Source organism: Dreissena polymorpha, chromosome 4 (genome assembly GCF_020536995.1).
Source record: "Dreissena polymorpha isolate Duluth1 chromosome 4, UMN_Dpol_1.0, whole genome shotgun sequence".
Taxonomy (NCBI): domain Eukaryota; kingdom Metazoa; phylum Mollusca; class Bivalvia; order Myida; family Dreissenidae; genus Dreissena; species Dreissena polymorpha.
In genome coordinates this window covers 109796227-109809627 of record NC_068358.1, presented here as the reverse complement: position 1 = coordinate 109809627, position 13401 = coordinate 109796227, and positions in this window count along the sequence as shown.

Sequence of the window (13401 nt, the reverse complement as noted above, 5' to 3'; positions counted from 1 at the left end):
AATAGGTTTAGTGTTGAACAAAACCGCACTTTCGGACTCCAAAACAGCAAAAATGTTCTTCTTTAATCAAAATTTAAGTTATCATTCACAACGCCGAGATGTGAAAAGTGACATATCGGACACGAACAAACAACAACAATTCATCAACATTGATTTGTTTCCATTTTTGGGCATTCTAAACGAAGTATTCAAAAGAATCAAACATGAATATATAATTTAAATTGCTGTTATCAACTTAACGGTAAAATTTAACCCATTTATGCCTATTGGACTCTCCCATCCTTCTAAATTGGATCAATTTATTCCAAAATTAGGGATGTTTAGTATATTTATTTATATATTTAGAATAGTTCTTACAGAAATTTCTTTAAGCAAACAGCGCAGACCCTGATGAGACGCCGCATCATGCGGCGTCTCATCTGGGTCTACGCTGTTTGCCAAGGTCTTTTTTCTAGACGCTAGGCATAAATGGGTTAAAAGCTAAACAATTATGACATGTAATGCAAAATAAATTGTTTATAATTTAAGAGACTGACTTAAATTTCAATGCTTAGCAGTAGCGTAGATAGTAGAACACTTAGGCTCGATTGATCATTGTCGTCTCGGGTACTACTTAAATGTTAATTTAAATTATGTATAAAACCCGGGTACTCTTAAGTAAACTTAAATGTACACCGGGTACGGAAAATATACTAATAGGTACTTGGCCAATTTAGACTGTACCCGAGTTTTATTCCAGCCCAAAATCCGATTTCGTAAAACGCGCTACGGAATACGCAACATTTTCTTTGAACAAAACCTGCCTCGACATGCTTTTTGGAGTAGTTTGTCTGTTTCGATAATAAAGAGGCCATGCTCTTACAGAATATTGACATAGATATTAACACAATGGATTTTAAAAAAAAGCCGACAACGACCAATTAAGCGTAAGAAGACCCGGTACATTTCATTATACTTTCCGTACCCGAAGTACATTTAAGTATACTTAGAGTACCCGGTGAACATATACAAATCAAAGCGCTGAAGGCACTGAATTTGTTCGCTGTTGTATAATCTTAGGCGCAACTCTGTTTTCAAAATTATGTTATAGCTTTTTATATCGCAGGTTTGAAATGACCACAACCCATTCAAATTTATAAAGAGTGTGTCTTAAAACACAGGTTGAGATGTGTTGTTTTTCTCAAATCATTGATACAGCTAATAGCCCCGTTTTCCCTGAAAGCAGCCAATATGTACAGATTTCAATGATAAACACTAGACTGGCCAACGTTGTCTTACAAGCTGTTAAATACACACTATGTACTGGCAGATGCTGTGGTTAGAGTAGACGCTTTTAGCATTCTGTCGTCTGCTAAATTGTACTGGAGTTATCCACACAGGCAGTCACGGGTTACGGTTCCTAACGTAGCAAATGCATACTGATTTGCAAAATTCGGTCTTCATTATTTGTGAGCTAACGCTCACAAATAAAAAATGACCGAGAAGACAATGACAAATCGAGCCACACTTAGCCGAGGCAATCCATTGGTTTAGAACATATTTAGGAAATCTGCCTGCCTAGAACATCTCTTATTTTACAGATCACACATCCCATGTTTTCACATAAAATAAACCGATTAATCCGTTATTTATATTAAATATGTCGATTTCAGTATCAGTTAGGGCGTTTAACCATACTTGATGAATATCCTTTGGTGATAAATATTAATTAACAAACAGCGAACACTCGAGAACTAACGCCCTGAATGATTGTTTTTTAAAAGAAACAGGGTTGCATACACTTGAAATGACCTTTAATTAACAAATACTTCTATACCCATTCGAACATGACTGAGATCTTATAAGAATCGCAACGCGGCAGCATTTCCTTGCTCGTCTTGGGGTCGCGGTGAGAACGCCAAGAACGCATCAGCTTATTAAAGCCGACTTCTTTAAAAAAAAATAAGTGAAATTGTCTAAATTTGGCAATTTAACATCATCGCACACACAAATGTCATAGATTTACACAGGATTATACGCATGATTTAAAATAGCAAAATTACACTCCTGACTAAAAAAGTTTAAATTATATGTTCTCTTATCATCAATAGAACTCGGACCAATAATTTCGGGTGTGTAACGAATCATTGATAATTCGGCAAAAAAAAAACAGCGTGCAAACTATAGCCGAATAGCATTTGAAGCAACTTATAAATTCAAAAGCCTGTGCCAGAACAGAACAGAACTTTATTTGTTTTCACAGGTTACAAAACAATGACATTTTGTAATAACATGTGAGCATATGTATAAGATAATTACACAGATATCAAACAAACAGTATTATATACGATAAATCATAGTAGATCAATTGGGAAAGTGGTTGTCATGTGAAAATTCTCCAGTAGAGGGTCAGTAACATAATGGTTATTTAAACAATATATTGTCTACAAACAAAAGAAAATTTGGGTTTCGAACCCGTAGGTGTTGGATAATTAATAGTTAAGTACGTATGTGAATTCGTTCTAATTACAAAATAATGTATAGTGATCACCAACAACAACATTTGTTATAATAGTACTTCTACAAAAGTAACACAAACAACAACATTAAATAGTTAACAGTTAGTGGTGGAATATTTATGTGGATACACTCCATATAAAAGAGTAGGATTAATGATTTACAACAACAGCGTTAGTTATAATAATACTTCTAATAATAGTAACAACAACAACGATGCTAATAATGATAGTAATACTGATAATGATGATACTAGTAATCATGATGATGATCGAGATGACGACAATGGTGATGGCCATGATGATTATGATAGTGGTGATTATAAAGCTAGGAAGAGCAAATATTACGATTACACTTACCATAAGACAGGGAACATAGTTCTACCATTTTTTATATTATTATTTATTTATTTTTAATATATTTTTTTTTTTTACGTGACATTTTCTTTATTTAATACATACAAGAACATGCATTCGAGTAGTGAGTTTTAATTTTTGCAATATCCATTTTTTAATGTGATTTTATGGTTGAACGTAGGTAGGTCTTCCTAGTATAAATAGAGTACTCTCCCGTCTAATAAAATGAGGGAGGGTAACCGTCGGGGAACTATTAAGCAATTAAATAGTTCGGTTAGACGTTTATCAGGAATTTCAGTTCATAAAATGTAAACGGTAATAAGCGTACAACCCTCTATGGTGCCCCTGCGTTGTGTGGATTGTCGATAGAAGCGATAACTGGCATTTCATTGACGGGAGTGTTATATAAACGTGATGCCGTGTAGTTGTACCGTTAAAGCTTTTGCTTCTAGAGGTCCCGCATTCGAATTCCACGTGTTTTCTCCTATTCATCGTTACTTTAGTGTTCTAAAACTATTCCAAGTTATACAGTTGTGAGAATAAATTCACTTCATGTAATTTTTCTAAAATACATTAATAAGTGAACAAGTTCCTTTGAAAATATATGTCCGTTTATTGATCAATAAACGAAAATAGGAAAAATAATAAAGCGTTTGTAACCCAATTAATTGATAATTTAGTAAACACGGTTATTACCGACATTACGTTTAAAACTACCATTGAACACAAAGCAAAAGCCGACGTGGTGTCGTAAGTGGCAGCGCGCTAGATTTTGGTTTCATAGGTCCCGGGTTTGAACCCAAGGGAAGGCACACTTTTTTATTTTCTTTGTTATATATACTTTTTATTATAATTATTGAAAACAATTCCAAATATGAGAGTTATGAATTTATTTGATGGATTTTCACAAATAGGAAAATTTGTGAACAAGTACTCTGGTTCGTTAGCTCATTGGCGTGTACTATAGGTCGCTATGGAATCACCATGGTTATAAAAGCAACGCGGTAAGAACGCCGGCGGGACAAAGAAAGAGGCGCTAGGGTCTCTACCGCAAATATATTGTCTGTGACCGTTTGAGATTCTTCGGCAAACCTAATGCATTATAAAATGTTGATTGGGGTATTGACACTATATATCTCGTTAATTGCTTTTTGACGATGCTGCGAAGCAGCTCGTCTAGGTTATCATACCATAAACAAATTCTTCACAATGGCGACCTATGTAAAAGACCGAGCCAGTCCGATTGAGATAGCTCGATTTTTCTAATCGGCATACCTCGCTGATTATCATTGATAAAGGTATAGGAAGCTCAGCTATAAATAGGACAGCATATTCTGGGAAAAAGATTTAATAATAGTTTGGAAACGTTAATTTTAAATCAGCTATATTTAATTCAGTATATGTTAATAGATCAATGAAACAACTATGCATTTTCTGTATTGTATTTGACGTTTGTCGTGAATCAGTACATAAATTGCGAATTAAAACGTGTATAATTAACTTTAAATTGTAAAGTGTAAAGAAAACAAATTATTTCGAACCTGCCATTTGTAAACGTTGTAGCGACTATGGTATATAAACAGCATAATAGCCGTATGACATCTGTGAAACTCGCTCTTATGCGTGCTTTCTCATTTTGCATATTTAACAAACTTTTCAAACAGAAATTACAGAGCCACATCAGTGCACATACTATGTTTGATAATTCATTCGTTTGTTGGATATTGTTTGCTGTTTTAAACACATATTAGGTCACATCGCGGAGATTTAGTTAACCTTACAATGTGTTCATGGGCGAACTCACGTATTCAAGTGCTCTTACGACTATGTGCTCATACCTACTTTCAGGAATCATCATGAAATTATTGCCGTACTTAACGAACAAACATGCCTAAGCTTATTGAATTAGAGAAAAAACAATAATCAAAAGAGAAAAATTATATGTTCATGCACATGGGCATGTGAAATCACGTCCGTACACATAGCATCATTACCAAATCTTTTTTCGTACCCAATTTTTTTTGGCATAATTTTCGTACCCAAAATTTTCGTACCCATTTTTTTCCAACCCAAAATTTTCGTACCCACATACACAATTGTGGTGATGCAGATAAACTTAAATAGATGCTTTTATATCAATCCTCTTCAAAAGCATCGTCACACCAGTACTGTCATTACTTTGATTATGTCCGGGCTTTTATTGTATTGTATAAACTTTTTTTTTGAAGTTTAACGCTTGTGGTCAACCAAATGATGATAACCAACGTGCGTTCATAACCTTTCTCCGGAGTTCAATCTACAATGCGTGTTGAAACTGAGAACTTCTTGCTGAGATATTCAGCAGGAGAGATGAGTTAAAGGATAAGTTTAGTTTTATACGCATTAAGAAGAACATGATTTAAATTGGTGTAGCTGATTTTTGTATGCAACGAAATATTAAAAACAATGTGCATCAAGTTGCCTTAAAGTTAATGTCTCTCATTTTGCAGCAACTGTCTTTTTTTTAATATTGCCAAAGCTTTTGTTTTATGCAAATGTAAGCCTATGCAGCTGCCTCTTGTGGATACACGCTGCTTTGCATCAAATTAGTACCTGCTTGTGTCACTTGTATCTTGACCTTGTTTTTCCGCTTCCGGCAGGGGATCAGGGCAGCCATGGCCGCGAATAGGCGTTCCATCTGAAATGCACTCAAACTGTTCGCCATAAGACCGTAACCGTAACATTTTCCATATACTTAAATGGACAGTTTTACTTATTAAACCTGTTCGTCAGCGGGCAGTTTCCCGTACGTTATACTTAACGGGACAGATTCACACAACTAAATCTGTTCGCCATTACATAAATACATGTACCGTATACTTAAAGGGACAGTTTCATGTCACCCTATCTATTCGTCATTAGACAGCTACATGTACCATATACCCAAAAGGATTTCTGACACCACATAAACATGAACCATAAACTTAAAGGTTCAGTTTCACAAAACTCAACATGTCCGCCATCAGAGAGTTCAATGTTTTGTATCATTTAAGGGACAATTTTAAAGCTATAGGCTGCTTTTAGAAAAAAAGCGTATCGTTTCCCGAACAATTGGTTTGTTAATCTTCATTCATTTTACAAATGATGTTGCTTTTGAACCAATAAAACGTTATGCTAAACAGTGAAATCAAAACAGCATTACAAACTATTACTTTCAAAACATGGAACCAAATTAAACTTTAACAAATGTTTATAGCCATAAGCTGCGAAACTTAACCTTTAAAAACCCAATCACAACTATCGGTAAAAATGTGTTTCAAGTACATTATATCATTGCGATGGAACTACAAAATCTCGTAAATAAATCTTCTGCAATTACTTGTGATAGCGACCGCGTAATATTAAAATTTGGTACATTCGCTTCGGGTCTAGAAGACGGCAGTTTTAAGGTTAAATCTAAATACATGTATCATGACAAGAATACACATAAACCGTATGCGAAGTCGGAAGATGTGGAAGTGGCAAACGCATCTTTGAGATTATTTAGAACCCACATATTAGCACAATTTGTCATTACCGTTTCAAAGCTTAATTGTTATTGTTTGTTCACAGGGCAAAACAGTTAAATGTAGAATAATTTATTAATATATAGCCTGGTGATACCGCGGGAAAATAACCCTTATGTAATGTTACATATTGATCCATTGTCGATGTTTTTATGACTAGTGTTTGTTTGTGTTTTAAAGACCTGTATAACAAATTCTCTCACAGCAGCGTCATATTCTTATCTCTGTCAAAACTTCTTCTACTGTCAACGACAGTAAGATAAATAGAAAACAACGGTGATTGAAAATGATCAGAGTTTACGTCCCCACCCCAATCGAAAATCCTCGAGCCGCCCCGCATACCGCTTTGACAGAGATGTAATGCGTTCACAAAACGCGCAGTGTATTGAGCTTCTCAAAGAAAACAAGTTTGTAAAAAATGTATGCCCTAGTAACGACTTGCACCCTGCTCGCCAATTTTAATAACCGTTGGCCCAAGCGTTTTTAAGTTATCCTTGGGGGAAAATTCAAGTAACAAGCTCCTGTAAAATTGACCTTTGATTTCTGACGTAAAATCAATAGGGATATTCCGTATTTCCCAAGTAACCATTATATCAATTTACAACCTCGCATTTCGAAGTGTTAACTTTTCTAGATATAATGCGGAAGCGAAAACAATAGTCGTCTTACTTTCCTCCAACCTGAAGAATCATGCAATATTAAGGAGAATGCATGTCCAAAAGTTCTCTTAATATGGTGCCGATCGATGTTCGTACTGAAAGCCCCTATGATCTTAACCTGCTGATTTCAAAATCGACGAGCGTCTTTCTTATGTCCCATGTAACCAGCATACCAATATTATAATATTCATATTAAAAGCATTCTCGAGATATCGTATGAAAAGATGAATATTAAAAGCCCGTTGGCTTTGAACTTTGACCTGTTGACCTCAAGAGTTGTCCTTGCCCCCTTACTAGCCACCTTAAGAACATTGTGTTCTATTACATCGCAAAAATAATTGACGATAGTTTGTTATTATTTTTTGTTAACGTTGTGTATAACTGGTCACGTTGGCGTACTGGACACGGTGTCCGCCTAACGACCGGGTGGTCATGGGATCGATACCAATTGTGTGAGCGTTCTTTAGAACCAAGTAAAGACACCAATGTACTGGTTTACCCAGGAAACGGACTCGAGAACGTCTCAATAAGCATTCGGCTTTCAATGCAATCAAGCTTAAATAAATAGGTTTAAACTATAATAATTTTAAACGAAATGTCCGGCTAAATGGCAGGATCGACTCAAGAGTAAGTTACTTTAAAGGTACCGTCAACCACGACGACGAACAGTTGTAAAATACCGTGTGTTTTTTTCAATTATTAGTTTATATTGATTAAAATATCACGACTGGTATATAACATTACTTGAAAATGTTGTTAAGTTTTCATATTTTCAGTATATTCGGTAATAAATGTTACTGGGTATGTCTACCAGGTAACTACCAGTTAACTATAAATAACGCCAGTAGATTGATCATCATCGTCACGTGGTAAACCCAGGAATACAAATTGTGCATGCTAGTGAATTGTATGTATTTATATATAAAACTATCAATCAACTTGCGTAATTTACAGTGTGTATATCGTTATGTCACCTATTTTCGCGATGTACTTCCGAATTCAAATCGTTAAGTTTTATTACCGAATATACTGAAAATATGAACTTTTTTCAAGTAATGTAATACCAGTCGTAATAATATTTTAATCAATATAAACTAATAATTGTAAAAAAATACGGTATTTTAGAACTTTTCTTTTTTCGTCATTCGTGGTTGACGGTCCCTTTAACACTTTAGTAATATATTTTCTCAGAGTGTACCGTTGTTTGGAACAAATCTTATCTTCGAATGGGAAGTATGCAAACAGCATTAGAGTGCTAACACGACTGTACAATCCCATTCGGTTTCAAATAAAATTGACCTGATTAGGTTGTTCACTGTCCAAAATAAAATTTTCGGGAATATTTTTCCAATGCTGTCCGAAAACAAACATTGTACCATTTGTAGCCTTGTGAGATTTTGTGAGAAAGGGTCTAGAATAGCTAAGTAAACTATATTATCGATGATATAATTTCATGACTATACCACAAGTAAACGTAAACGGAAATTATATGAATTCGTGCTGCAACAAAGTTACTGTCTCCTTACGCATCACCGCATGGTAAACACATGCTTCCTCTCATCAAAACAAATGACGTCATCAAAATTACGTCAGTGTTGTAATACTTACCGTGATAAGATACTCAATAATTGTGCACTAATGTTGTAGAAACGAAAACACAACATCAAACATAAATATATAAAAAATTGATTTTGAATATCCGAACCTCAATGTTAGGCAGGGTAAGACTCAATCGCCAATCTCTTGCACGACGGTTACATTACATCTATATGTGTAAGAGCATCCGGAACGACAACTTTTGTGGAAGAATCACACTTGGATCTGGCTACGTTACCAGCAAATATAGCAAGTTCGACTGGTTGGTAAAATCCGTTTTATTTTAAGGTTAAATAATCTATCGAAGGAAAATAAGCATAATGAAATGCGTATTTTTTCTGGAAAAAATACCGGACTTCAGCAAATTTTATTAGAATTGTCGAGGTCCAGCGTCTTTCGCATTGGTTGTTCTTGGTGATGTTGTCAATGCCATAGTCCAGGATGTTCAGAGTCGCAAATATGCCACATATCTATGCTTGGAATGCTTCTCATGATCTCTCCAAGTTAAATTTGATGCGAAAGTACTTGGCGATGAGCTTGTTCTTTAACTTAAGCTTGAATGTGATGATGACTAGGACATGGTTGCTGTCTATGTCTGCGCCAGGAACAGTTATTGTGCTAACCTTGCTGATGCCGATCATTGATGCACCAGGTCGACGTCGATCTGGTTGTGAACTTGCCCGTTTGGAGTATGCCAGGTTGCTGTGCTTGACGGTTTGTGCGGTTGCAGCATGTTTACTAGGTTGAATTGGTGACTCAGCCCTCTGTAAATGGTATTTCACATGCCAAATATACCTACTGCCCTTTTTCTGTCTTGGCATGTTTCTGGTTCAATTATGTTGTTCCAGTCGCCTTAGATGATGTGGACGTCTTTTCTGAACCTTGGTGATGATGCGCTCTAACTTTTCATAAAACGTTTCACTCAATTCGTTTTCTTAGTCTGATGTTGGTGCGTAGGCCAGGGCGATTACGATATCGTGAGGTCTCGCTACGATACGGATGGATATAAATCTGGAGAGTAGGGTGCAACTGATGACGCTTTTGACGACATCCTTCCTTGCAATGGAAGCAATATTGAACCCTGGTGCGATGTGTGTACCCTCTTCGCTGAATCACAACATTTGCCCTTCATCTGTTGATGTTTCTCTGAAGCCTAGCAATTTGTGTACCTAACTTGTCGCCTCCACCGCGGAGACTGGAAGTGGAGTCCTCTGTTGTTGTTATTCCGGGCCCAACCGATCCGGCTTGGTGTTTTGTTGTCTGGTCATCTTCATTTTCTTTCAGTGGGCTTGAGTTAATCTCCTCTCCAAGAATTTACAACTGGTCGTTATAAACGTGCCAGCCGCTTCACTTCGTTTTGCCCGCCGGCAGAAGCCGTTTCCAGATTGTGATTGGGCCAAGGTCCCGGCACCAGAAGCGAGAGTTGATAAATAGTTGTGTTCATCCCATTCAACCCACGCGCACTTACACCCCACACACGCAGTCACTCACAGACAAACACACAGACGACGGACATCACGGCATCAAAAGAGCTCTTTTTGTCATGTTTTGTTCTCAACCTCCTACTCCGTAAATATAATAATTATCAGTTCTTTGGCTTTGCTTTTATTATTCAAATTGACATCATTCATAAATGTATTTGAATCTTTGAAAAAAAATAATATTACAGTTCAATGGATTTTACTTAGATCTCCATTAATTCTTCATCAAACCAATGGATATGTTTTGAAGACTTTTTTATATTTGATTTCTTAACCTTATTTGTGATTACATATACTTGTGTTTTAGTGTTTTAATGTATTATGTTTTTTTTGCCGACACTAATACATATTTTGCGCGGAAAGATTTCCTGTACATTAACCTCTGAAGAAATGTATAGACGAGTTAATTGTTATTGTTTACATTCGGGATTTTCCGCGCATGCGCACTGACTGGTTGGCAAAAACACTGGTTACAGTAACGTAAAATATGTATAAAGGGCTTTTGTTTAGTCAATAAATTGTTAATAAAAACGAAATAAACATTAAAACTCTTTAAAAAAAAGTGCAAATATAGCATATTTAGTACCAAATAAATGTATATTCACAAATAAAATTTCCTCTTCATAAAAATACGAAGTAGTTATTAGGATAGAGTAAACGTGATCGGAAGACTTAATACTGACAATTCCACAAAACAAAACAATAAATTAGCCGTATTCTTTCTGATAATAAGACTTGAATAAATTATATTTAAACACTAATAAAACATATTTTAATTGTATTATAATTTTAAGTGGTGTGGATAGTGTTTTATTTCATCAGCGATCAATAGAGTCAGAGGTGCATTTAATCAATTAAAAAAAAGCCCTAAAAAGCGGAATACAGTACTTTTTTTAAATATTGGGGTAATTTTCTTTTACATTGAATGAATTTACGTTTCGTTTACATCGAATGAATATAAATTCAATTAACCATACAAACGGAAAAACCCTGCATATTAATTACGCAAATGTAACTGTCTTTGCATGTATATTGAAATCTCTATTAGTAATAAGGAGTGATAAAAATATAGCATTTTATGATAAATGCATATATTTAATTTATCTAACGGCCCCTTTTGTGACTGCTTATGTTCATGATCGTGTTTCGGACCCTGCAGTAATGTACAATCTTTACACATAATAGCGGAGTTAACTTTTGCCGGTACCCGTTAAATACCTTAATTGCATAGCAGTAAAATTGCACAATATTTAAATGTATAGTTATTAAACAATGTATTATTAAGTTTAACTGGCTAATAAATATATACACTCGTTCCAGTTAATACATTTCCGACAAATGTCTTCATTTTTGTTAAAATGTTAAAATATTTCATAAAAAATTAACTTATCAGTATTTTTAGCTTTAAAATGTGGCTTACAACAGTTTGATGTGTGCTGCGTGGATGCAATAGCGTGTATCCCCGATGTTGTTATATTTTCAGCCTTCAGAGGCTGGTGGCGGTAATATTGTGTTTTTATTATTTTTTAAGAATTGTTTTTAATGAAAATTCAATACTGCTCCAGCAGCTGGAGTTTCACTTCTTTATATTAAATGATTGCTCAATATGCCAAGAGATGACATAGAGGTATCGTGACTTATGTTTACTGACCAGACACTCGTCTGCAACATGTGGTTTATGCAGGGGTCCAAGTGTAGGTCCCTGGGTTTATGACACCATGTTTTCTTTGTAATTGTCTGGACAGTATCCGATCATAACGAGATAATCGGTTTGTGATAACAAAGGTGCAATTATACACCGGGATATAAATGCTGCAACAAAGAGTGCCAAAATTAGTGTGAACAATTAAATAAAACAATAACGTTAAATAAAAGAATTTATTGAATGTGTAAGAAGGTAAGTTTTTTCCAGACACATAAAGGTTCAATTCAGTTACCCTATGTCGCGTACATACAATTGACCTATTCGTTGTTTGTTTGTATCTTATTTGTTTTCGTTCATTAAATTTAATTCATTCTGAAAGAATTTGAATTTCTGAGAAGTTTTTAACTATAAAAGGTTGCGATGAAGTGCCAAGTAGAGAGATTTTTGTTTAACCACATATCGAGCTCTTAGATTGTGTTCCACTCCCGAGTTCGTTGTCAGTAAAAACAAATAATAATAACAACAATAAAATCGTACCAAAGATGCATTTCCTTGCATGCTAATGTTTTATTCAGACATAATTAGTAAAATTATATTTGATATTGTGCAAGATTATCATTAACTGAGGAGCTGCGCCATGAGCGCATGATACGCCCGTCGTTCGCCAATGAAGTAGTAAGGTAATAAATAACCCTTTGAATCATTTTTTTACTTCAGTTTATTTGTATTTGAATACATGGTTTATTTTATAAGTACATGAGCATGGAGCGCCGTCTCCTTGACATTCATACCATATCTTTTTTTGAGTATATGTATGCATTTCTTTAGAGGATATGGAGTTGAAGTAAACCTGTTATAGATATTTTGACCAATAATAAAAGAGAAATGTAGATGGGTAAGTGGTAGTGTACAATCGGAATAGAAAAAAGCTCACCTTGTTCAATTTTTCAGGGATACTATTTCAATGGAGCATAATGTATCATCTTGCAACATCAATTTAGATTGAGGTTTGTCCATAGAGCAATTAGAAGAATACACAAGTAATATCTGCAAAAATGTTTGTCAATAATGTTTGTCATAAATGAGATGGTATACTCAAGATTTATTGACTGAGAGAAATCCAGATAGCTTTATGATCTGAGAAGTATGTCTCTAGTGTGCCACATTGGAAGTTGTCAATATTTGTGAATATCAAATCAATAGTGGATCCGTAGTCATTAGTAGGATCAGTTACCACTTGTTTGTAGTCCAGCTGTTGAACCATTAGTTTGTGCAGTCGGTTTTTGTCTGGTGTTTCTTTATTCCAATCAATGTTGAAATCACCCATCACTACTACTTTTGAATCTTTGATGTGTTTTTTGTGAATAGATAAAAGTAGCTCGCAAAGTTGTTTTGTTGGTTTATTTGGCGGTTTATACACATTTATTATAGCCAAATCTGCCATTGCTGTTGTTCTTGAGATTGCTATTTCAATGCCTTCAAAGGATTCATTTGATGGGAAATCACATTGAAATAAATGTTTTGAATAGATAGCAATTCCATGTGCAGGCCTTCTATTTGATTCTGACATTTGTGAATCTTGTCCCATAACTCTGGAACGACAATTCAGAATTCCGTCAAAAA